At 36.8% G+C, this 23,005-nt stretch overlaps 1 protein-coding gene across 1 annotated transcript in view; it reads right to left on the bottom strand.

The window, feature by feature from the left end:
* CCDC146 (coiled-coil domain containing 146) overlaps positions 1 to 23,005 on the bottom strand; it is a 116,916-nt gene that overhangs the window by 41,262 nt on the left and 52,649 nt on the right. The gene's annotated exons all lie outside the window — the stretch shown is intronic.

Raw genomic sequence — 23,005 nt, 5'->3', positions numbered from 1 at the left:
AGTTAAAGGCGGTGTGTCAGGATGTAAACCCAAGTGGTCCAGCTCTAAAAATCCACAACCACTCCCCTATACCACAATTTCTCTGCCTCTACTGTTGAAGAAACATGAGAGTTTGTTTGGTACGTAAAGTGCTATTATTTGTTTCTTTTTCATTTTGGGTAAAAGAACTTTTACTCTCAGAACTAGATGATAAGTAGTAATAGACATCACAGTGCAACACAAAACACTGAAGTTTTACCATAATGCAGTGAGCATTTGTGTTAGGTTTGACTTTACCTGAGCTGCTACTGACATAGTATCAAAAAATGGAGCTAAAGGAAAGATTTGTGTTTATCAATGCCCTGTGGTTCTTACCTCCAAAATATCTCCTGAATCCATCTGTTTCCCTCTCCTTTCTCTGTGACATCCCTGGCTAGTCTAAGTGACATCCCACAATAACGAAACCTCCACTGTCCCCCTAGCCTTCCCTGTGTCCACTCAAGGCCCTTGTCTGTCTACTTTCAGGGAGAGCTTTTAAAAAATCAAACAAGGGGCGCCTGGGTGGCGCAGTCGGTTAAGCGTCCGACTTCAGCCAGGTCACGATCTCGCGGTCCGGGAGTTCGAGCCCCGCGTCAGGCTCTGGGCTGATGGCTCGGAGCCTGGAGCCTGTTTCCGATTCTGTGTCTCCCTCTCTCTCTGCCCCTCCCCCGTTCATGCTCTGTCTCTCTCTGTCCCAAAAATAAATAAACGTTGAAAAAAAAAAATCAAACAAGGTTTTGCTATGCTGGGTGTTCAGAACTCAAGTGGAATAGGATTCAAGACCCTGGGTGTGACCCCTGAGGTGCTGCGTGACCCTGCTGTTTTCCAGTCTTCTTTTCCAACCCGCTTCTCAAGCTCTTAGTGCTCCAGCCACACTGCCTGCCTTTTATTTCTGTAAATGCACGAGTCTCTTTCCTTCCCCAGAGTCTCTGTGCTGGTCATTCCTCACTTTTCCTTGACTTCACCCCTATTCTTTCTTCATACCTCAGCTTAAATATCAATTTGTAATCAGGCCTTCTCTGACTTCTAAATTAAGATAGATACACACACCACTCACCCCAAAAGAATGCTGTACTTAATAACAGATGCCATATTACAATCTGCAGTAATAAAGAAATGTGACTAAAGAAATGTTACTCCCCAACTCATGTATAAGCACCATGAAGAAAGGGCCTGGGCTACTCTGTTCTTCACCGTATCCCCAAGCCAGCAGAATCCCAGACCTGGTGCAGGTACTTGGCAAACATGTGCTGCATGAGTGAATGAGTGTGGCTGATAAAATGTGATGGTCTCAGTCTCCACAGTAAGGTTTCATGGTCTCTCTACCCAAATCAGGGTAGAAAAAACAGTGTTAAATCCACTACGAAACCCTTTTGTGAAAGTGTTTGGGGTATTTTGAGAGTCACCTACAAGCTGGTACCAGACCTGGGTTCCAATCCTCACAACCCTCATTTTCTGTATATGGGTAGATATGTAAACAAGATTTTTTTTAAGTTTTTATTTAAATTCTAGTTAGTTAACATACAGTGTAATATTAATTTCAGGTGTACAATTTAGTGATTCAACACTTCCATACAACACCCTGTGCTCAACACAAGTACCCTTCTTAATCCCCATCACCTTTCAAATTTATCCCCCTCTGGTGACCATCAGTTTGTTCTCTGTAGTTGAGAGTCTGTTTCTTGGTTTTCCTATCTCTCTTTTCCCTTTGTTCATTTGCTTTGTTTCTTAAATTCCACATATGAATGAAATCATATGGTATTTGTCTTTCTCTGACTGACTTATTTTGCTTAGCATAATACTTTCTAGCTCCTTCCACATTGGTGCAAATGGCAAGATTTCATTTTTTATGGATGAGTAACATTCCACGGTATGTACGTGTGTGTATATATACATCATATCTCCTTTATCCATTCACCAGTTGATGGACATTTAGGCTCTTTGCATAATTTGGCTATTGTCCATAGGGCTGCTGTAAACATCGGGGTGCATGTGTCTCTTTGAATTTGTAATTTTGTATCCTTTAGGTAAATACCTAATAGTGCAATTGCTGGATCCAGGGTGGTTCCATTTTTAACTTTCTGAGGAAGCTCCATCCTGGGTAAACAAGATTTTTAAGCCCTGTGAGAAGGTTCTACTTCTTGCTATATCAAATATCTTAAAATGTATTCATATGCCGCCTTAAATATAATTTACATGTAACTTTTTAAGTGTTGAGTTGCTGTTGGTAGGTTGACCTAATGTTACATTTTATAGATATTTAATTAAACACATTCTGGTTTTTCAGTTTGCTTTCTGTATTTTTGAGCTAATATGTAATTTACTTCAGATCGCAAGCATTTTCATTGGTTCCTAAAAACAGTATAGGACATAGGTACTGTGCCTTCAAGGTCTAATATGTTAAAAAAAAAAAAACAACTTTGCATCAGGGCACTCTTAAAGGAGAAAAAGTACTGGGAAAAAAGTTATGAAAAGGTTGAGTGTGTAAATGTGTGTTTGCATGTGTATGTGTGTGATATGAAGACCATGTGGGGACCAGTCTTGTAATTAGTCAACTAGGTAAGCCATTGGTAATTATGGACTCCTTTGTTTAGAAACAAATAGAGTATTTATAGTTTTGTTTTCAAGCTGAAAAGACTTTTTTGTCTCACCCATGGTCCTGCATGATGGAAGCAGAAGTAAATATGACATGGGTCCTGTCCTAAAGTAGCTCACAGTTTGAGAAGCTAGACACAAAAGAAACTATATAACACTTACACTATGCTCAGTAGTTTTATTGTTAGTAAATAACTGCATTTGGTATTTTGCAATCATTTCCTTGACATTGTAAGTTAAAGCAAATAAGTAAAATTACAAATTACAGACCACTTCCAGGGGATGGAACTTCCAGAATGGTCACTTGAAGAGCTTGATGAATCTTCTACCTCAAAGAAACATTAATTAAACTCACCAGAATTATCTAACACAGCCATTTAAAGTCCCTGGAAACTGACCTAAGGGCATGCAAAAACTTTAGATGTATGTATTTAATAAAATCTGAAACTCAGTAAGAACGGTGGGAGACTGTGGCACATGAACCATGAACTGCCTCCATTGCCCTGAGGTCCATGTTGTGGAAGAACTATTCCAGGCAGGCTTGGCAGCCAGTAAAGAGCCCATCTCCCCCACCTTCCTATTGTTAAAGACCTATTCAGGTGGGTGGGGCAAGGTTTAAAATAGAAAGGCAAGAATATCTACATCAGAGACATCAGAGAATGCACACTTCAGGGGAGATACACTTCACAGAATTAGTCCAGCCAAGTCACTAAACAAATAAGCAAATGAACAATGCTAACAAAAACGTAACAGCAACAACAAGAAGCCTGGGAAGATTCAGAAACCAGAGTTGTTACAATATATTATCTAAAATGTCCAATTATCAACAAAAAATTATGAGCCCTTCAAAGAAATAGGGGGAAAAACGGCAAAAACTCTTTAGGTGGGTAGCAGGTGTTGGACTTAACCAAGACTTCAAAGCAGCTATTATAAATATGTCCCAACAATGAAAGGAAACCACATTTAAAGAATTAAAGGAGACTGTAATGATAAGGTAGAAGAATAAAAACTAATATGTTAAATGATGTTCTTTGGTCAGTAAGAATTTATGGTTTTTGTCTTTTTATGTTTGTTTATCTGTATCTTCTAATTTTCTCCAACACATATGTATTGCTTTTAATAATAAGAAGTTATTAAAACATGCTTGAAAACTATTGCTGTAAACAACAGAGATTCAGAGCAAAATTTCAAACTAAAGTGTGCCATGATCAGATCCAACTGGCATATACAGACAGATTCTAGGTCAAAGGTAGTGAAAACTCAGCTGTGTTTTCCCTAAGTTAAGTCTCTTCTAAAATACCAGTTAATGGAAGCCTGGTGGTAGGTGGCCAGGGATGCGTGTTGGTGGGTTTTATGGCCACAGAAAAAGCAGGACGGCTAGAGAGGTTTCCTTTCCTACTTGTTTCCAACACTCCAGAAGCCATACTGCCTTTGATGCCTACAAATCTGTCAAGAAAGCTGGCAGGGCAAAACATCTGATATGTTTTTATAGCTTCTATATAAATTGGAAAAAGTTAAGTCATAGACGTTTAGAAAGAGGATTGATAAGCTATCTTTTATTTGGTCTACTTTCCTAAAAACAAATCTGTCTTAAAAAGAAAAAGACCAAACTGTAAAGAATGGATTTTAGCCTCCTTAAAAATAAAATTCATAATCTAGATGTAATACTCATCAAACAGTGACTTTCTGTGAAATTGTAAGCTGTCTCCTTAAGCAGGTCTATCTCTGGTTGGAAACTTGAGACTTAATTCTAATAGATGAAATGTTTCACTTATAAACATGGAAAAAATAGTTGCATTTTCACACTGCATGATACAAGTGGGCACAGAAAACAAGTTTGTCATGTTTTAAAAATGCGGGATCTAAGAAATAGTGCATAAGACCCAATTCAAATTGTCAAAGAGTATACATAAGGAAAGGTTAGATAGTATGTCATTAAGTTCATAAATATGATTGCACAATAGGTACTTGTGTTACTGAATTGCCTTGTTGGTAATTGAGACTGGAAGGAAACATTTACTCTAGAGCTGAAAGTTTAACAAGAGTTCATGATTCATGGATAGCATGTAATGATATGGAAAAAATTTCAAAAATGGAAATTCTAAGACATTCCAAGGAAAGTAAGAACTTTCACCAAGTGAACTGATCTGGAAGGGGGTCAGCATGAGGAAACAATTAGGTGTTTGTGTGGGCGTCTACAGGGCAACCACAGTGACCATGGTTTTTAACAACCTACTCTATTCTTGTTGCCTCTTTGACATTACCTATTTATTGGTTTGATCTTATCCTCATGAATAGTTGGCTTTGTCGGGGTAGCATAAACTTGAAAGCATAAATATCCTTAGGATCCTTATCTGCCACTCACCTGCTCCCTTTCTCTACTAGAAATAAACAATCTAGCCATTTGAAGCAGTTTCCAAATGCAGTTGAGCTCTCAACAATGCTTCCTTACTCCTTTTGTTTGACTTTCCGCCTTGGTTGTTATATCAAGCGTCAGCTTTCCCTTATAGGTAACTCATTCACCAAACAAAATTAGGCCACCTGAACTCATCTACATCAAAAGATCTATTTATTTATAGCCACACCCACCCTTAACTTCTTCCCCCAAATTTCAAAAATGAAGTCTTCCTTTCCTCTTGGTTAAGGCAAGCCTATCCATCTGTGTTTTCAAATATATACTCTCCTATTTCTTCCTAGGCATTAAAGCAACAGTTATACCTCCCTCTCTTTTATAATCTCTATTTCTCCCTCTTAACTGGTTCAGCGTAGTATTGTAGTCAAGTACATCACAAGTGGACTTTGATTTGAATTCCAGCTCTACTACTTTTTTTTTAATTCCAGTATAATTAAAGTCCAGTATAAGTTCTATTATATTCAGGTGTACAATATAGCAACTCAGCAATCCTAAATATTACTCAGTGCTCATCATTAGTGTTCTTATTCCGTCATTTATTTCCCCCATTCCCCTGGTTCCCTCTGGTAATTATCAGTTCTCTCATTTGAATCTGTGTTTTTGTTTGTCTCTTTTTTTCTGTCTTTGTTTTGTTCAGCTCTATTACTTTTTGACCTTGTAACTTGGAGTAATATTTAATCAAGCTGTGCTTCAGTTTTTATAGTTTGTAAAAGACAAAAACACAGAAGTAGTCCCCATTTCATAAGTCCATAGTGAGAACTACATTAGTAATTACATATGAGGTATTTGGTGTAGTATCTAGGACCAAGGGCTTAATCAATGGCAGTAATTTTATTATTATCATTATTGACATTATCCTCAACCTATGAATGTCTTTCTCATTTAAAAAACAAACAACACAGGGGTGCCAGGGTAGTTCAGTCAGTTGAGCCTCAGACTCTTGATTTCAGCTCAGATCATGAATCCCAGGGTTCTGGGATCAAGCTTCACATAGGGCTCTGGACCGAGCATGGAACCTGCTTAAGATTCTCTCTTTGTCTCTCTCCCTCCCCTTCCCTCTCCCCATCTGCCTCTCTCCCGCTCTCTCTGTCTCTTTTAGGGTTTTTGTTTTTTTTTTTTTTTTTTGCGTAGTTAATGTATTTATATGTTTAAAAATGGTATGGGGCGGAGCGCGGTTGAGCACCGGACTTCGGCTCAGGTCACGATCTCAACGGTTGGTTGACTGGAGCCCCAGAAGGGGCTCTGTGCTGACAGCTTGGAGCCTGGAGCCTGCTTCGGATTCTGTGTCTCCCTCTCTCTCTCTCTCTCTGTCCCTTCTCAGCTCACACAATGTCTCCCTCTTTCTCTCTCTCTCAAAAATAAATAAATTAAAAAAAAAAAAAAGGTATAGGGTTACCTAGCTGGCTCAGTTGGTAGAGCTAGTGACTCTGATTCTGAGGGTCACGAGTTCAAACCCCGCCATGGGGTAAAACTTTCTTAAAAAAAAAAAAAAGGTATAGAGGTGAGTCCCCATCCCACCTCCTCCTATATTCCCAGTTACCATCCCCACAAGTATTATAAGCAAATTTGAAGACATTTGGATTCACTTTTTTTTTCTAAGTCATCTCTACACCCAAGTGTGGCTGGAACTCACAACCCTGAGATCAAGACATCGCCAGTTCTATCTACTGAGCCAGCCAGACATCCCTGAACTGTCTTAAAAAAAAAATTATATATATAAAGTGACATATTTTTGACATTTTTGTGCCTACATGACTCTAATACTCTATCACCTCTTTTCTCAGCTCATTATTCAATAAACAGTAAAACTCAGTGTTCAAGCAATTGTTACTAACTCTGAACAATCAGAAGTTTTTCATTAAATTCTTTTGCCTCTATTTTTTTCTACTCCATCCACAAGCCAGTTTTCTAGAAAACTGAGGCCTTTCTCCAAAGTCTAAAGTGCTTAGAGCATAACACAATGAGCTTTATGCAAATAAATTTCATTTCCCGTGAGGAATTAAGAAGGGCTCTCTCTGTCTCTAAAAAAAACCAAAAAACCACAAAACACACACACACACACACACACACACACACACACACAGAAACCCGTAACAACACAAAATCTACGCTGGATGCTGTGCTCCTTTCTCTCTCTCTCTTTCACTCTCACTTCAGCTTTCTTCAGGAGAGGAGTCTCTGTTCTGTGTCTCCACCCCCTTACCTTCCGGGCACTCAGGGAGTTGTAGTCACCGGCTTGCCAGCACTTAACCAAACTAATAAATGGATGTATGACTAATTTCTCTGGCAGATTTTGATATTTTTCTCTTAACCACCGTTTTCCAGTAATTTGTTTATGATATATCTTGATGTGGTTTTGTTTGGCCTGAGATTTGTTCACAATTTTGGATCTGTGAGCTTATAGTTTTCATGAAATTTAGAAAAATTTTAGATGTTGGTTTTTCAAATATTTTTTCTGCCCCCCTCTTCTTCCTTCTGTGATTAATTATTCATATACTTGGCCACTTGATGTCCACAGATCACTGATGTTCTCTTTTATCTTATACTCCTTTTTGTTTGTTTCATTTTGAATAGTGTCGATTATTACCAAAACCTACCAATCTTTTTTTCTTTAGTGTCCAATCTGCTATTAATCCCATCCAGTGAATTTTTCATCTCAGATACTATGTGTTTCATCTTTAGAAGTTTAATTCAAGTCTTTTTATAACTTTCTCTTCTCTCATTATGTTTATGCTTCCTTCCACCTTTTCCCCAATATTAAAATATGTATAATATCTGTTCTGATGTCCTTGTCAATTAATTCTATTTCCATGTCTACTCCATTGTTTGATTTTTCCTGTCATTATAGGTCATATTTTCCTGCTTCTTTGCGTGCCGGACATTGTGAATTTTACGCTTTTGGGAAATGGATTTTTTTTATATTCCTTTAAATATTTTTGGGCATTGTGAGTCACAGTTGAGTTACTTGGAAACAGTTTGATCCTTTCAAGGCTTACTTGTAATCTTTGTTAAGGAAGTTCAGAATGATCTTTTGTTTAAGGCTAATTTGGCCCCACTACCGAATCAGTGCCCATATGTCAGGAGGTCTTTCTGTCCTGATTTGGCTCTATGTGAGTTCCAGATATGGTTCAACACCCTCCTCTCTGGGAGTTCTTTCTCCAGCCTCAGCAGTATCCTTACAAGCACGCACTGACCAATATTCCTCTGCAGTTCTCTGGGAGCTTCCTCTCTGTGAAACTCTGCCCTCTCCTCACCTATGTATTTTAGCCAACTTGGCCTCCATGAATCCCAAACTCTGTCTCCACAAATCAGCAAGATCACTTAGTTCTGCTTGGGGTCCCCCTCCCTAAGCTATCATTACTTGGAAACACTGAGTAGTAAGATGGGGCGATGATAGTTCTTAATTTATTTACCTACCCTCTCCCCTCAGAGATTACTGTCCTGTGCTATTTGTTGTCCAAAGTCTGAAAACCATCATTTCATCTAATTTGATTTGATCTTAGTTGTTTAAGGTAGGAGGGTATATCTGGTTCCTGTTACTCCATCTTAGTTGGAAATGGAGCCCCAATGACCTCTTAATTATTATATTCAAATGACATTCCTCTGTCCTTAGATTACTTGATGATTTTATGCCATTTATTACTATTGAGTTATCATTCCTGGAACTCTCTCCTCTTCCAGTTACTGTACTATATCATCTCATGGTTCTCTCTCTTACTCTTCTGTTTTCTTCTCCAGTCCTCCCTTTCAAAGTTGGTGTCCTCCAGGATTTGGTCCTTATCCTTTTCCTCTTTTTAAATTACTTACTTTCCCCAGGGCCTCTTATTTATTCCCATAGTGTGAACTACCGCCTACATGCTGATGGTCCCCAAACAGGGGAGTCTACATGCTGTTACTGGTCTAGTTAGAATTTGATTTGTTCAAGGGCCTTGTTAAGACTATGGGAGTTATGGTGAAAGAATAATAAATGTCTTCTTTGTCTAACACCTGGAATACATGAAATTGTTTCCTTAACACAATATCGACATTGAGGTATTGTGACCATTTTTTTTTAGAGAGAAATGTATTATCATGTGGCATTTTGTCTATAGGTTTTGTTGAACCAGATATTGTCAGATAGTTTTATAGAATAAACAGAATCTGTAACTCTTTGCTGAGCATGTGGCAATTAGATAACCACTTCCTCTGACTTCAAGTCTTTTCTCCCTTGAATATGTCCTCCATGCTGCCAGCAAAACACAATTTAAAAACACAGTTTTCACCTTGCTTTAAACCCTTCAAAGGATCCCATCACCTTCAGGATTAATTCTAGGTCCATTAACATGCTGTTCAAGGGCTTTCATTATCTGGCAGTTGCCACCCTCTCCAAACCTATCTCCTCCCTTTCTAAATCTCCCGTGACCATTTCAATTCTGGGTCATCTCATGTGAATGGCAGAATGATGTCTTTCCCCTTTGCCCCCAAAGATGTGCACATCCTGATCACTGGGACATTTCTAGAGATATTTTACCTTACAGGGCAAAAGGTATCTTGCAGATGTGATTAAGAGTGTGGACCCTGAGATACAGAGGTTATTATGGATTATCTGGCCAGGCCGCAGCTACTCACAGGAGTCCTTAAAAGTCCTTAGAACCAGAGGAACTTTCCTGGCTGGGTTAGGGAGATGAAATGGAATGAGGAGGAAAGATTGGAAGTGTGAGAAGGACTTGACCTGCCAGAGGAAGGGGGTCATAGGACAAGGACTCTGTGTAGCCTCAAGGAACTAGAAAAGGAAAAGAACCAGAAATTCTAAGAGAGACTCCCAAAAAGAATGTGGTCCCACCTAAACTTTGATTTTAGTCCACTGAGGTCTGTGTTGGACTTCGACCTACAGAATTAGAAGATAATAAATGTGTGTCGTTTAGGCCACTGCGTTTGTGGTAATTGGTTAAGAGAGCAGTAGAAAAAGAATGCAGTTCCCAACCATACCATGCCTTGCATGTTATATTCCCTTATCTTCAGTTTCTTCTCTCTCTTGTCCACTTGGAGAGCTCTTACTCTACCTTTGAAACATCTCAGTGGTCACCACCAGAGACACTGCCAAGCAGAATTCTTTTTCTGTCTTTTTAGATGCATTTGCTATTGTACTCATTATACACTATTAACGAAATAATGATTAAACATGTTTCTTCCCACCAGGCTGTGTACTCTTTGATGATGGAATCCCTACCCCTTTATTCATCTTCAAGCCCTAGCACATGGCTTGGTATCTTGTAAGTGCTCGATAGTGTTCACTAAACTTGTTGATTTCACCTTATCTTAAAACAAATGATGCAGTTGGAAGAACTCTTGTTCATTCACTTCCTTCCATTCCAACCTCCCCATTAGAGAAGGTGGGCATAAAAGAGGAACAGAGCAAGGTAACTTGGCCTGAACATAGACTCGAAAGAGCAGAGAATGTGCTGTACAAAACCAGCTGCCTCACCCACAGCTTCTCTCCTCCCTTCTGTGTGGCTGGCAGGGCGCACAGGATGAGCAAAGAGGCCAGGGACTGTTCTCCCACAGCTGTCTTGTTCCTCCTCTGGTGGCCCATCATAGGAATGGGAGGGGGAGGCTACAAGTGGCAAACAGGGCCTCCCAAGAGTTAAGGCATTAAGTGCAGTGGACACTGTGGATGAGTACTGCAACTGCTTAGCTATATGTAAGACTTCAAAGTTAAGTTATAATAGTTTTAAGATAACATGTGCAGCCAAATAAATAAAAAGCAGGCCTAAACACATACATGCTAAAGGGTGGCATTCCTTTAAAACACTCACATTTGTCCCCCTGAAACTACGATTACAGTTTTCCCTTGTTTAAAAATTTTCCCCTTCTCTTCCAAAGATCATGAGGAGAAATGTAGCAGGTTAGAGTGGCTGTGAACCTGGGAGGCAGGAAATGAGCCAGATTAAAACCCAGATGTCTCTTCAAGAGCTTCAAAGGGTGAACTAATGATTGAGAGCAAAGAACCTAACTGGGCCAGAGACATGAGAGGCAGAACATAACTGGAGTCAAGAAAAAGAGCCAGGTTGGGGCGCCTGGGTGGCGCAGTCGGTTAAGTGTCCGACTTCAGCCAGGTCACGATCTCGCGGTCCGTGAGTTCGAGCCCCGCGTCAGGCTCTGGGCTGATGGCTCGGAGCCTGGAGCCTGTTTCCGATTCTGTGTCTCCCTCTCTCTCTGCCCCTCCCCCGTTCATGCTCTGTCTCTCTCTGTCCCAAAAACGTTGAAAAAAAAAAAAAAAAGAAAAAAAAATTTAAAAAAGAAAGAAAAAGAGCCAGGTTAAAACCAGTGAATGATGAACGTCACAAAATAGGAACCAGAGGAGTAGGCATTGGGGGCAGGGTTGGCATGAACCCCAGAAAGGATTGTGTTGCTGGCTGATTCTGACCAATCAGCTTTCAGTCTTTCACATCCAGAGGTCCCACCTCTAGTGCACCTTTATAGATCTTGAGTTGGTTTAGGCAGCGAGAACCCCGAAACAAAGCTGGGGCCCTCAAAAGCCAGGGTATTTCTCACACAAAATTTGTGAATGTATGAAGGTCATGTCCACAGCTGGTCAATTGTTCATCTCACTTTGTAGTTCACAGACCAGAGCCGCTGCTCAGACCCTGCCATAAGGGTCTGTCATTGCGAATGTGAGTTGGATCCCAGGCCTGGCTGCTCTCTCTGCTGCTGGGTAGGTGTGGTCACCCACCCTTCAGACCTTCTCTGGTCTGCTGACAGCACCACCCCTGTCAGCTGGCTGCAGGCCAGGGATCCCCAGCTCTGGACCGTAAGGTTACAGGTAAGGGACATAACCTCTCCCCACAACAAAGAAACTTGGGACTTCTGGTGCCCACCTTCCTGTTTTGAAGATGCTTCTGCCCCACAGTGCTCTTGCCAGTATTCATAAGTAACAATTTATTTAGTGTAGACGCATCCAGGAAGCCACCGGCACCAGCAGCACCCTCCACTTCCCCTTCTAGCGGGCAGATTGTGATGGACAATAAAGCCTTTCACTGTTGATTGCAGAAGTGTTCTTTAAAAAAGAACAAAAACCCAAAGTTGCAGCTTGAATTTCCCCATTGATACCATAAAATGGAAACTTGGGAGCAGAATATGGGGTTGTTTGAGTTCCACTCTTGTTTTTTTCCTTTTTTTTTTCCCAACAAGAACATTTTTTACTTGAAGCATACTTCAGAACACATGGTGCTAAAAGATATGTATAAAACATTTCATCCAAGAAAAACAGAATACACATTCTCCTCAAGTACACACAGAAGAATCCCCTGGTTAAATCACATAAAAAGAAATATAACAAATATTACAAATTTGAGAAAACTGAAATCATACCAGGTATATTTTCCAACCACAATGGTACAAAACTAAAGATTAGCAATAAAACAAAGCTGGAAAATCTACAATGTAAATATTAAATATTTAACATGTAAATATTAAATAACACACTACTACACCAGCAATGGGCCAAATAAGAAACCAAAGAGCAAATCAAAATATGTCTCTAAACAAAAGAAAAACACAATATTCCAAAATCTATGGGATGCAGAAAAAGCATAATGTTAGAGTGAAATTTATGCTATAAATGCTTGTATTAAGAAAAAAAGTTCAAATAAACAACTTAATATTATACCACCAGGAACTAAAAAAAGAAGAAACTTTGCTGAAATTTAGTAGAGGAAGGAAATAACAAAGACATATCAAAAATAAATGAAATAGAGACCAGAATAAATAATAACATAACATTGAAAGCAATGACCAGGTTTTCCAAAAAAATAAACAAAATTGCCAATGCTTTAACTACATAAACCAGGAAAGAAAGAGAGAAGACTCAAAAGCCAAAGTGAGAAATGGAAGAAAAAACAGATACCACAGAAATACATAGTGTGATAATAGATCACTATAAACAATTATATACTAAGAAATCAAATAACTTAGAAAAAAAAAACCCAGATAATTCCAAAAACACACAGGTTACCAAGATTGAAACATAAGTCTTGAATCCAACAAGTAGGAAAGCTTCTGAGACCAGTAACAAGAGTGAAAGTTCAATTAGGAATCAAAAATCTTCCAGCACATAAAAGCCCAAGACCACATGGTTTTATTGGTGACTTCTATCAAACATTAAAAAAAAATAATAATGACAATCAAATTCTTACAAATAATGGAAGAGGGAACACATTAAAAAATCATTCAATGAGGCCAGTATTACCCTGATACCAAAACAGGATAAAAACAATACAAGAACAAAAAAGTCTAGTTCATCTGATATAAGTATTGCTGGTCCAGCTTTCCTTTGACATCCATTTGCATTATAAATATTTCTCCATCCCCTTGCTTTCAATCTGCATGTGTCTTTAGGTCTCAAATGAGTCTCTCATAGGTGAGTTCTGCTCTTGTTGATTCACTGGTAGGGGGCTTTAAATCATAGCAGGATATTTAGACAAACCATTTAATGTTTATTAAATTTACCCCAAGTATTTTATTCTTTTTGGTTCTACTGTAAATGGAATTGTTTTGCAATATAATTTTAAATTGTTTGTTGCTAGTGTGCAGAAGCCATTCAATTTTGTCCACTAAAATTATTAACCATGAAAATAGGGGCCAATCGTCATTACTCTGGTGTCAGCCTTTTTACGTGTTGTACAAATGTTTAAGTTAGGGCAGAATATCTTTGACCCCCTTGTTCACTTGATGTATCCTGAGCATCTAGAATAAACTGACACTGAAGTGCACAAAAATATTTAATAAGTGAGGCCATTATATCTTACACATTCCTCAATTAGAATACATATCTTGTCAGCATTGAAGTCTTGCTCACATGTCTGTCCACCAGATGAAAAGCTCTCTGAAGGCCGGGATCATTCTAGTGCCCCAAGAACCTTGTATAGTACATGTCTGAAGAACCTATCAGTATCTAGCAGAGTGGGGGTGTGACCTGAAGGGTTGAACATACCACAAAAGGAAATTTCAGTATATGACTTTCCCTCTCCACATACATGTGTGAATTGGGCTAAAATGATCATCAAGGGCATCACCACAAGAATATAAAGAAGTAAGTCTAGAAGGAATACCAGCAGCCTGAATGGTGTTTGTGTGTGTGTGTGCGTGTGTGCGTGTGTGCACATGTGTGTAAAGGTAAGATGACATAAACCTGATATTGACTGTGGGAGATTTATGGATTGGTTGACTGTATGTGGCACACCCTTTGTGTGTACAGGTTGGAATGGAATAGTGAGCACCTTTGAAGAGAACATTTGTCACACATTTTCTCCTGACAGCTTGCCACCTAGGACAAGTCTTAAATTCAACATGCTACATCTCTGAGGATGGATCACTCTGCCCATAGTTGATATTAATAACTTCAGTAGATTAGTGGGCCAAATTTAAGTACCAGAGAGATTCAAATGCATAAATAAAGCAGAAAATCTAATACATGAATATTTGAATCCTAACAAAAACTCTTTAAAGGGCAAGATAATAGAATTTTTTAATAACTAAATGGATATCATAAAGTGTTACATTTAAATATAAGGTTAGATCCTAAGAATCTTCTTAGTTTATGTACTAATGTGAACCACTTAGTCACCTTATAAATTTTCTGAAATACTGTAATTGAATGGTAACAGATGGATAGCTATTACCCATGGCAATTATATAACAAATTATCCTGGAATTTCCTCAGAAAAGGGTGGAATATTCAGAAATTAACATAGTTTTCCAAGAAATCTGGTTTTTATGATATTCGGAGACAGTTTGTTAGCTTGTCTTCGTTTTGGACAAAGGAAAGAAAACCATATAATACCACCAAGTATAACTTTAACTTTCTTCACTTGATACCAATTTTGATACCAAGCAACGAAAAGTAAAAAGAAATGAAAAACAAAAAAGTTGAAAAATAGATTGTAACAAACATTTTGCCAAACACAGCTGTTTCCAGTTCACTAAGTCAACTATTACAAAATATTTTAATGTGCCTTCTGGCAAACACAAATAGCCTCATTTCATGGAAATGCCACATTTCCAATTATTTCTGATAGCTTGTAACAGTTTAAGGATATGCAACCATTTCTACAGATTTTTTTTTTCATTTCTACAGATTTCTATATCAGGAAAAGAAGGTAAGACACTACCTACTCTTTAAATATATATCAGATAGACCTTAATCCATATCATAACAGCATATTTCACAAGAGCAAACTAGTAGCCAATAGTATAAATACACTCTGCAGATGTTTTTAGTATGCACAATTTAAAAATAAAATTAGAGAATTAGTTGGCAACATTTAAAAATTGGTAGATTTTATATAAAAATGGAATTTTCAGCTTCTCGAAAAATTACTAGATTTGATGACATTGGATTCATATTCCAATATTGCAACAATCAATTGGCATTTAGCACAGGCTGACTTTCAGAGATACTAAAAGAGGCTGCCCTTTTTAAAAAAGAACAGTTTGCCCCACCCATGCAATGCATGGCCCATGTACTAATACCTAGGCTGTTCCAATCATTTATGTTACTTTTATGGACCTTATAGGCATTTGAGATTGGGGCTCTGTACATATTTTATGTTATATATTTATATGAGATCTATCTATCTACCTATCTATATCTCAAGGTAGAAAATAGTCAATTGATTAAGAGAATGGCTCTATTTATAAAACTCTTGCACAAACTTTTTGGAATGTCATATTCCTTGGGGTTGTATCTGTCTCTTTTGCCTATCTGTGTAACTACCAGAGCACAAGGGTGTCTGACTGCATTATCTGAGATTTAGTACTTAACACTTTAAAATTTGAGATTTTTTTTTTTTGCTGTTTTTCCATTTCAACTACTGATAATTTTATCAAATAAACTTGAATCTGACAATTTTTTAACTAATTGAGATACTTAAAATTCACTTAAAATGAAATAGTTTATTATTTGGATGTTGAAATGTGTTTTCATTTCAATAAAACACCATGGGACAAAAATAAGCTAAAAAGATTATGAAGACACTGTTAAAAAATGTATCAGTCAGTAAATTTTGTTGGGGCCAAAAAACAGGAAACATTCAGTTAACATAAAGGACTTGTATTTTTTATTTCATTCATTCATTCAGTTCATAATAAGACCCAGGATTGGTACAGCTACCTCAGGCTAGCTGAGGTTACCTTCATCGAGGAACCAGGCTTCTCTGTGCCTGCCTCCTTGTCTTCATAGTCACAAAATGACTGCTATCCCTGTGGAAAGTCAAGAAGCAGCAGAAAGGGTAAAGAGAACAAAGCCTCTTTTTTTTTCCCCCAAGATTTTGCTTTCTTATTCAGGAAAGTCTTTTATTATTATTATTGTTGTTGTTGTTTTTGTTGTTGTTGTTTTTGTTGTTGTTGTTATTTACTTTTTAATTAACATAGAGGACTTTTAAAAAATCTACAAATATTATCCTTGCAGTTAATTATCCCTTTGGTTCTGTACTTTAGGACTTGATAAAAAAATTATAATTTGTAAGGGAAGTGCAGATAATAAATTCCAAACAACTTACTCCAATAGTTATCATTTTAGTGGAAGTTTGGGCCAAATAGGAAGTGAACATCCAGTAATGCAGTCAAATGAGAAAATTATTTCCAGGCAAGTCAGGCACCAGCACACTAGGGATTCCAAGAGGGGATTTATAAGGACAAAAAGAATTTATTCAGAAATAGCATAATTTATGACTTGTGGTAGGATGGAAGACTGGAAGTTCCATTAAGGTAGGGACCAGGTCCATTTCTCCCATCACTATATCTCCAAGGTCTGCCCCATGTGGAACTCACAAATACTTGAGTAAGTGAAAGAAATAACACATGTGACTGCTTAGCAAATAGTAGTCTTTCAATAAATATTTACTAAATAAATGAGCAATTCCTGAAATGAATTGATTCAATAAATATTTACCAAGTGAATTAATACACAAAGTACAAATTAATCATTCTTCTTTTATCTCTTATTGAAAGTAATACTTGGGAAACAAAAGCAAAAATAAACTATTGTGACTTCATAAAAAGTTTCTGCACAGTGAAGGAAAAAAATCAACAAAACTAAAAGGCAATTGATGGAATGGGAGAAGATATTTGTAAATGACATATCTGATAAAGAGTCAATATCCAAAATCTATAAAGAATTTACCAAACTTAACACCCAAAAATCAAATAATCCAGTTAAAAAATGGGCAAAAGACATGAATAGACATTTTTCAAAAGAAGACATACAGATGGCTAACAGGCACATGAAAAGATGCTCAACATCACTCAGCATCAGGGAAATGAAAATCAAAATTACAATGGGATATCACCTCACATCTGTCAGAATGGAGAAAATTAACAACACAGGAAACAACAGGTGTTGGTGAGGATGCAGAGAGGAAGGAACCCTCATGCACTGTTGGTGGGAATGCAAACTGGTGCAGCCACTGTGGAAAACAGTATGAATGTTCCTCAAAAAGTTCAAAATAGAACTACTCTGTGATCCAGCAATTGAACTACTAGGTATTTATCCAAAGGATACAAAAATGCTAATTCAAAGGGGTACATGCATCCCAATGTTCATAGCAGCATTATCAACAATAGCCCAATTATGGAAAGAGCCCAAATGCCCATGGACTGATGAATGGATAAAGATGCTTGTGTGGAATATCACTCAGCCATCAAAAAGAATGATATCTTGCCATTTGCAATGATGTGGATGGAGCTAAAGAGTAGTACACTAACCGAAATGAATGAGACAGAGGAAGAGAAAGAGAAATACCCTGTGATTTCACTCATATGTGGAATTTAAGAAACAAAACAAACTAGTAAAGGGGGAAAAAAAGAGGCAAACCAAGAAACGGACCCTTAACTATAGAGAACAAACTGATGGTTACCAGAGAGCGTTGGGTGGAGATGGATGGGTTAAATAGGTGATGGGAAGGCAGCTATGCTCACCACTATATCACCAATGTACACCAGTGATGGGGATTAAAGAGTGCACTTGTGATGAGAACCGGGTATTGTATGGAAGTGTTGAATCACTCTTTTGTACACCTGAAACCAATTTTACATGTATGGTAACTAACTGAAATTTACATAAAAACTTTAAAAAAATAATGCTTAATATACATTTATTTATTTATTTATTTATTTATTTATTGAAAGATTGCTATATGTTATGTGTTTTATGTATATTATCTCATTTAGTCCTCACAATTACCTCATGAAATAAGTATTATAATCCAAATTTTAACAAATATATTTTTAAAATTTTATTAAAAAAAATAAAGCTTTTATTTTAACAACAACAACAGCAACAAAACTCGAGGTGGTTGAGAAACTTGACCAAGGTCACAGCTGGTGAGAAGCTTTCCAGGGATTTGGCCACAGTCCTATTCTGTCAGTCATTTTTGTGAATTAAGGAAACTCAGAAATGAGTAGCATAGTCTTGCTGATGGCATGGAGACAATGTGAAACATTTAGAGAACTTAAGGCAATATAGATTGGCAGATATGAAATACCATGAAGAGGTGGGTGATATCCATGAAAGGGTACTGTGTCAAATTGATGCTGTGAGGCGGGATGGGGGTAAGAAGACATACTAGTTAATTTTGATATCACTTATAGTGGGAAACCAAGAGACAGTAGTCAAAACTAATTATAAGAAAGAGGGAGGGGCACCTGGGTGGCTCAGTCGGTTGAGCGTCCGACTTGGGCTCAGGTCATGATCTCACCATTCCTGAGTTCGACCCCTGTATTGGGCTTGCTGCTGTTTCAGTGCAGAGTCCACTTTGGATCCTCTGTCTCCCTCTCTCTCTGCCCCTCCTCCACTCACACACACTCTCTCTCAAAAATAAATAAAACATTTTTTTAAAAAGAGGGAAAAGGGTATGATATAATAATATGAATATAAACATAACATTATAACAAAAGCACAGATATTCCTAAATTCCAGAAGCTATGTTATGAATAAAAACAGATATATGCAAATATAAAGGAAAGATAAACCTTGAAATAGAATTATATTATAGGAAGAGACAGGGATCAGGGTTGAGGGCCTGGGGATAAAAGTTAGAATTCTTTGAATATACTTTGTTTTGGAGAGATGGTGTAGAACAGTACCTTAACTATAAAATTAAATTGAAAAGCAATTCTAAAAATTGAAAACAAAATAAATCGGTCAAACGTAACTATGTTGGTGCATAACTGTGTAATCATAAAATCATATAGGACAGTTAGAGAAATATGAATACTGACTGGATATCTGATGATATTAAGGAATTTTTGTTAGTTGGGGGAGAATAATGATGGCATTGTGGCTACAGTTTAAGGGAGTTCTTGCCTTTTAGAGATACATATGGAAATGTTTATAAATAAAATTCTTGGATAATTTAGGGATTTGCTTCACAATAATATGGAATTGGGTGGTGTAGGAAATGAGTGGGGGCTGACTCAAGATTGGCCATAAATTGAAACTAGGTAATGGGCATTCGGGTTCATTATATGATCTTCTTTATTTTTGTATAGGTTTGAAAATTTTCATTAAAGGGTTATACATTTCTTGATAACCAAAAGAACCAGAGTTTAGATATCCAAGTGAGTGTTGACCTAAAATACTTTAAAGGCTATCAACTTAATCCAAGAACTTTATGTTGTGTCTATATATAATTATATATTATAATAATCATTATTATACTTAATCATCAGAATAGACAACTTTGCTTTGAAACAAAATCCCTATCAATTGGCTTGATTTCCTGTCTTAAACACCAAACTTAGCTCTACAGTGAGCTAAGAGGACCTTTCACTCTCCTTGAAACCCAAATCTATCCTCAGAGAATGAATACTTGCCAGCCATAGAGGTGATGAAAAGAACATGCCAAAGAATTAGAATAGACTATGTCAACTAGTTTAAAAAGAAAGCATAAAGGAATAAAATCCACATTTTGATACTTTGAATATGGTTCTGAATTTCTCATTAGAGACAACACCTTATTCCACAGAAGACAAGAGAGTGTTAGCAATAATTAGTATCACATCAAAGGTTTTCACTGAGGGTATCCTTATCCTGAGCATTGAAAAACAGATGGTGTAATTATCAGTGTATTGCAAACTATCATGGATTTATAAATGGGTTATTGCAGACATGAATAGAATATTAGTCTTACACACAAACTTATGGGAAAATGTGAACAGTCTAAACTATAGTGCTTAGATGAGGTTTCAGTATAAGAGTTAACATATGCATAATAATATATGCCAGAAAAATGTACTGGGGGACTTGAATATGCTCTCTCATTTAATTCTTCTAATAATCCTATGAGAGAGGTATGTCGCAGAGAGGCTATGCTCTAAGGAGAGAAACGAGGGTTCACATTTTCTGTGACTCCAGAGTCCTTCCTCTTTTCACTCTGCTGCTCTGCCTCCTGCCATGTTGGCTAGAATCAGACACACACTGACAGGCCTAATAATAACTAGTGATAATTTATTATCTTTAAAAATGCAAATTTCAAACAAATAGCCAGCATCACATTTAATTATAGAACGCTAGAGGCATTCCCATTAAAGTCAGAAATAAGGTAAGGAAGGGTACCTGATAAAAGCATGGTCATTGAATATGATTCAGAAAATGTGTGCCAAGGCATTTAGACAAGAAAATGATGTGTGTATATGTGAGAAAGAAGAAACAAATGTTCATTATTTACATCTGATAGAAATGCCTACATGAAAAATACAAAATAATGTTATAGTGAAATGAGGTGACCATTTATAAAACAAATTTAAAAAATATAGCTTTCTTTTTTAAATTAAAAAAAATTTTTTTTGAGAGAGATAAAGTGCAAGCGGAGGAGGGGCAGAGTGAGAGAGGGAGACACAGAATCTGAAACAGGCTCCAGGCTCTGAGCTGTCAGCACAGAGCCCGACACTGGGCTCAAACTCATGAACTGTGAGCTTGTGACCTGAGCCAAAGTCGGATGCTCAACTGACTGAGCACACCCAAAATATAGCTTTCTTAATAAGAAGCTTGAAAACATATTGAAGAAACGATCCCATTTGTAATAGCAATGGGAAAGATAAAAAATCTGGAAATAATCATTAAGAATGTGAAAATCTATATATAGAAAACTACTAATACATAGGGAAATGTAAAAGCAGATTTGAACAAATGTCCTAGGATGACAAAAATACTTTAAAAGAGGCCATTTACCTCTGAATTAATCAATAGAATTTTAGAGCATAAAAGATGATTATAAAGTACAGTTGAAACAATAAATTTTATAAAAGGAAGACTGTTAAGTGTGAAATCTCCCTTTCAGACTGAAGATGTATTATAAACCTATGAGATTTAAACAGTATGACAGTAGCACCAGAATAGAGTGCTGCTTTATCATTGTAACCAGAAAATAGCTTGTTTATGCATAACTTAATATACAAGTTCAAGTCACTGCAAGGAAAAGATGGAATTCATCAACACAGTGTATTGAAAGAACAAAATTAAACATTTGGGGAAAGAATAAAGCCAGGCCCCTATCTCATATTTTACTTAAAAATATATTCTAAAGTTTTAAAATCAAAACAAAAAATGAAACTATAAAAATAAGAACAAAATACACATGGATATTTTATATGATTGTAGTGTTGTGAAGGAATCAAAGGGAAACAACTAATATAAGCACACAACATCTAAAGACTTCCACATATCTACATACACACTTAAAAATCAAGTGTCAAACTTGAAAACTGTGCAAACACTTGATATACAAAGGGTTAATAACACAACTTTATATATAAAAAAAGTTTTAGAGGTCAAAAAACCACCACAAAATGACTAGTGATCATAAAAATATGTCACTAAATATAAGACCAAATGACTGATAATTACATGAAAAATTGCCTAACAATCCCTTTCTCAAAGCAATTCTATTTCTTGGTAAGTGCCCATTCAGGTGTATGCATGAGTACCCCAAGAAACATACAAGAACGTTCAACTACCATTATTAGCAATTGATGAAAATTGGAAACACCCCCAATTTCCATAGGCAATATAATGGATAAGTAATATTGGCATAAAAATACAATAGAAAAATACATGCAAAAATATGAATAGTTCTCACAAATATAACAGAGTGAAAGAAGTCAAACACAAAAATACATTTTGTACGATTCTATTTACATCAAATTTAAAATATAGGTAAAATAAAAAGTATGGTGTTCAGGGATTCATGCTTAAGTGATAAAACTATGAACAATTAAAAAGGATTATAAAAGTCACAGTAGCTACTACAGGTAGAGTGATAGGCTATAAAGGGAATTTCTGGGAGCTGGCAACATTTTATTTTTTGACCTGGGTAGTGGTTGAATATTTGATTTAACTTATACCTTTATATTTTAGACACTTTAACATAGGTGTATTACGCTTCAAAATTTTAAAAGATTAAAAACTATGTAGAAGGTGGTCTATTTTTTTTATAAAATTACACATTCAGAAAAATTATTTGAAATAGTCCAAAATGTTAACAGAAGTATTATTACACTTAACAACAAAAAACCCAAACAGCCCAATTCAAAAATGAATAAAGGACCTGAAAATTCCTTTCTCCAAAGAATATAAATGGCAATAGGCACATTAAAAGATGCTCAACATCACTAATCACTAGGAAATACAAATCAAAATCACAGTGAGATATCACTTCACACTCATTCAGATGGCTAGTATTGAACAGATATCTGTACACCCATTTTTGTAGCCTCATGATTCATTAAAGCCAAAAGGTGGAAACAACTCAAATGTCCATCAACAGAGCAGTAGATAAACAAAATGTGATATACATGTACAATGGAATATCATTCAGCCTTAAAAAGAAATGATATTCTTTCTGATACACGCTACAACATGAACGGACCTTGTAGACATTATCCTAAGTGAAATAAGCCAGGTACAAAAGTACAAATATTGTATGACTCCACTTACTTGAGATA

The sequence above is a fragment of the Lynx rufus genome, unplaced genomic scaffold (genome assembly GCF_022079265.1).
Source record: "Lynx rufus isolate CCGP_SWC_20201006 ecotype Redwood Valley unplaced genomic scaffold, mLynRuf1.p SCAF_4, whole genome shotgun sequence".
Taxonomy (NCBI): domain Eukaryota; kingdom Metazoa; phylum Chordata; class Mammalia; order Carnivora; family Felidae; genus Lynx; species Lynx rufus.
The sequence above is the reverse complement of the archived record's forward strand: the minus strand, read 5'-3'. Positions and strand labels throughout refer to the sequence as shown.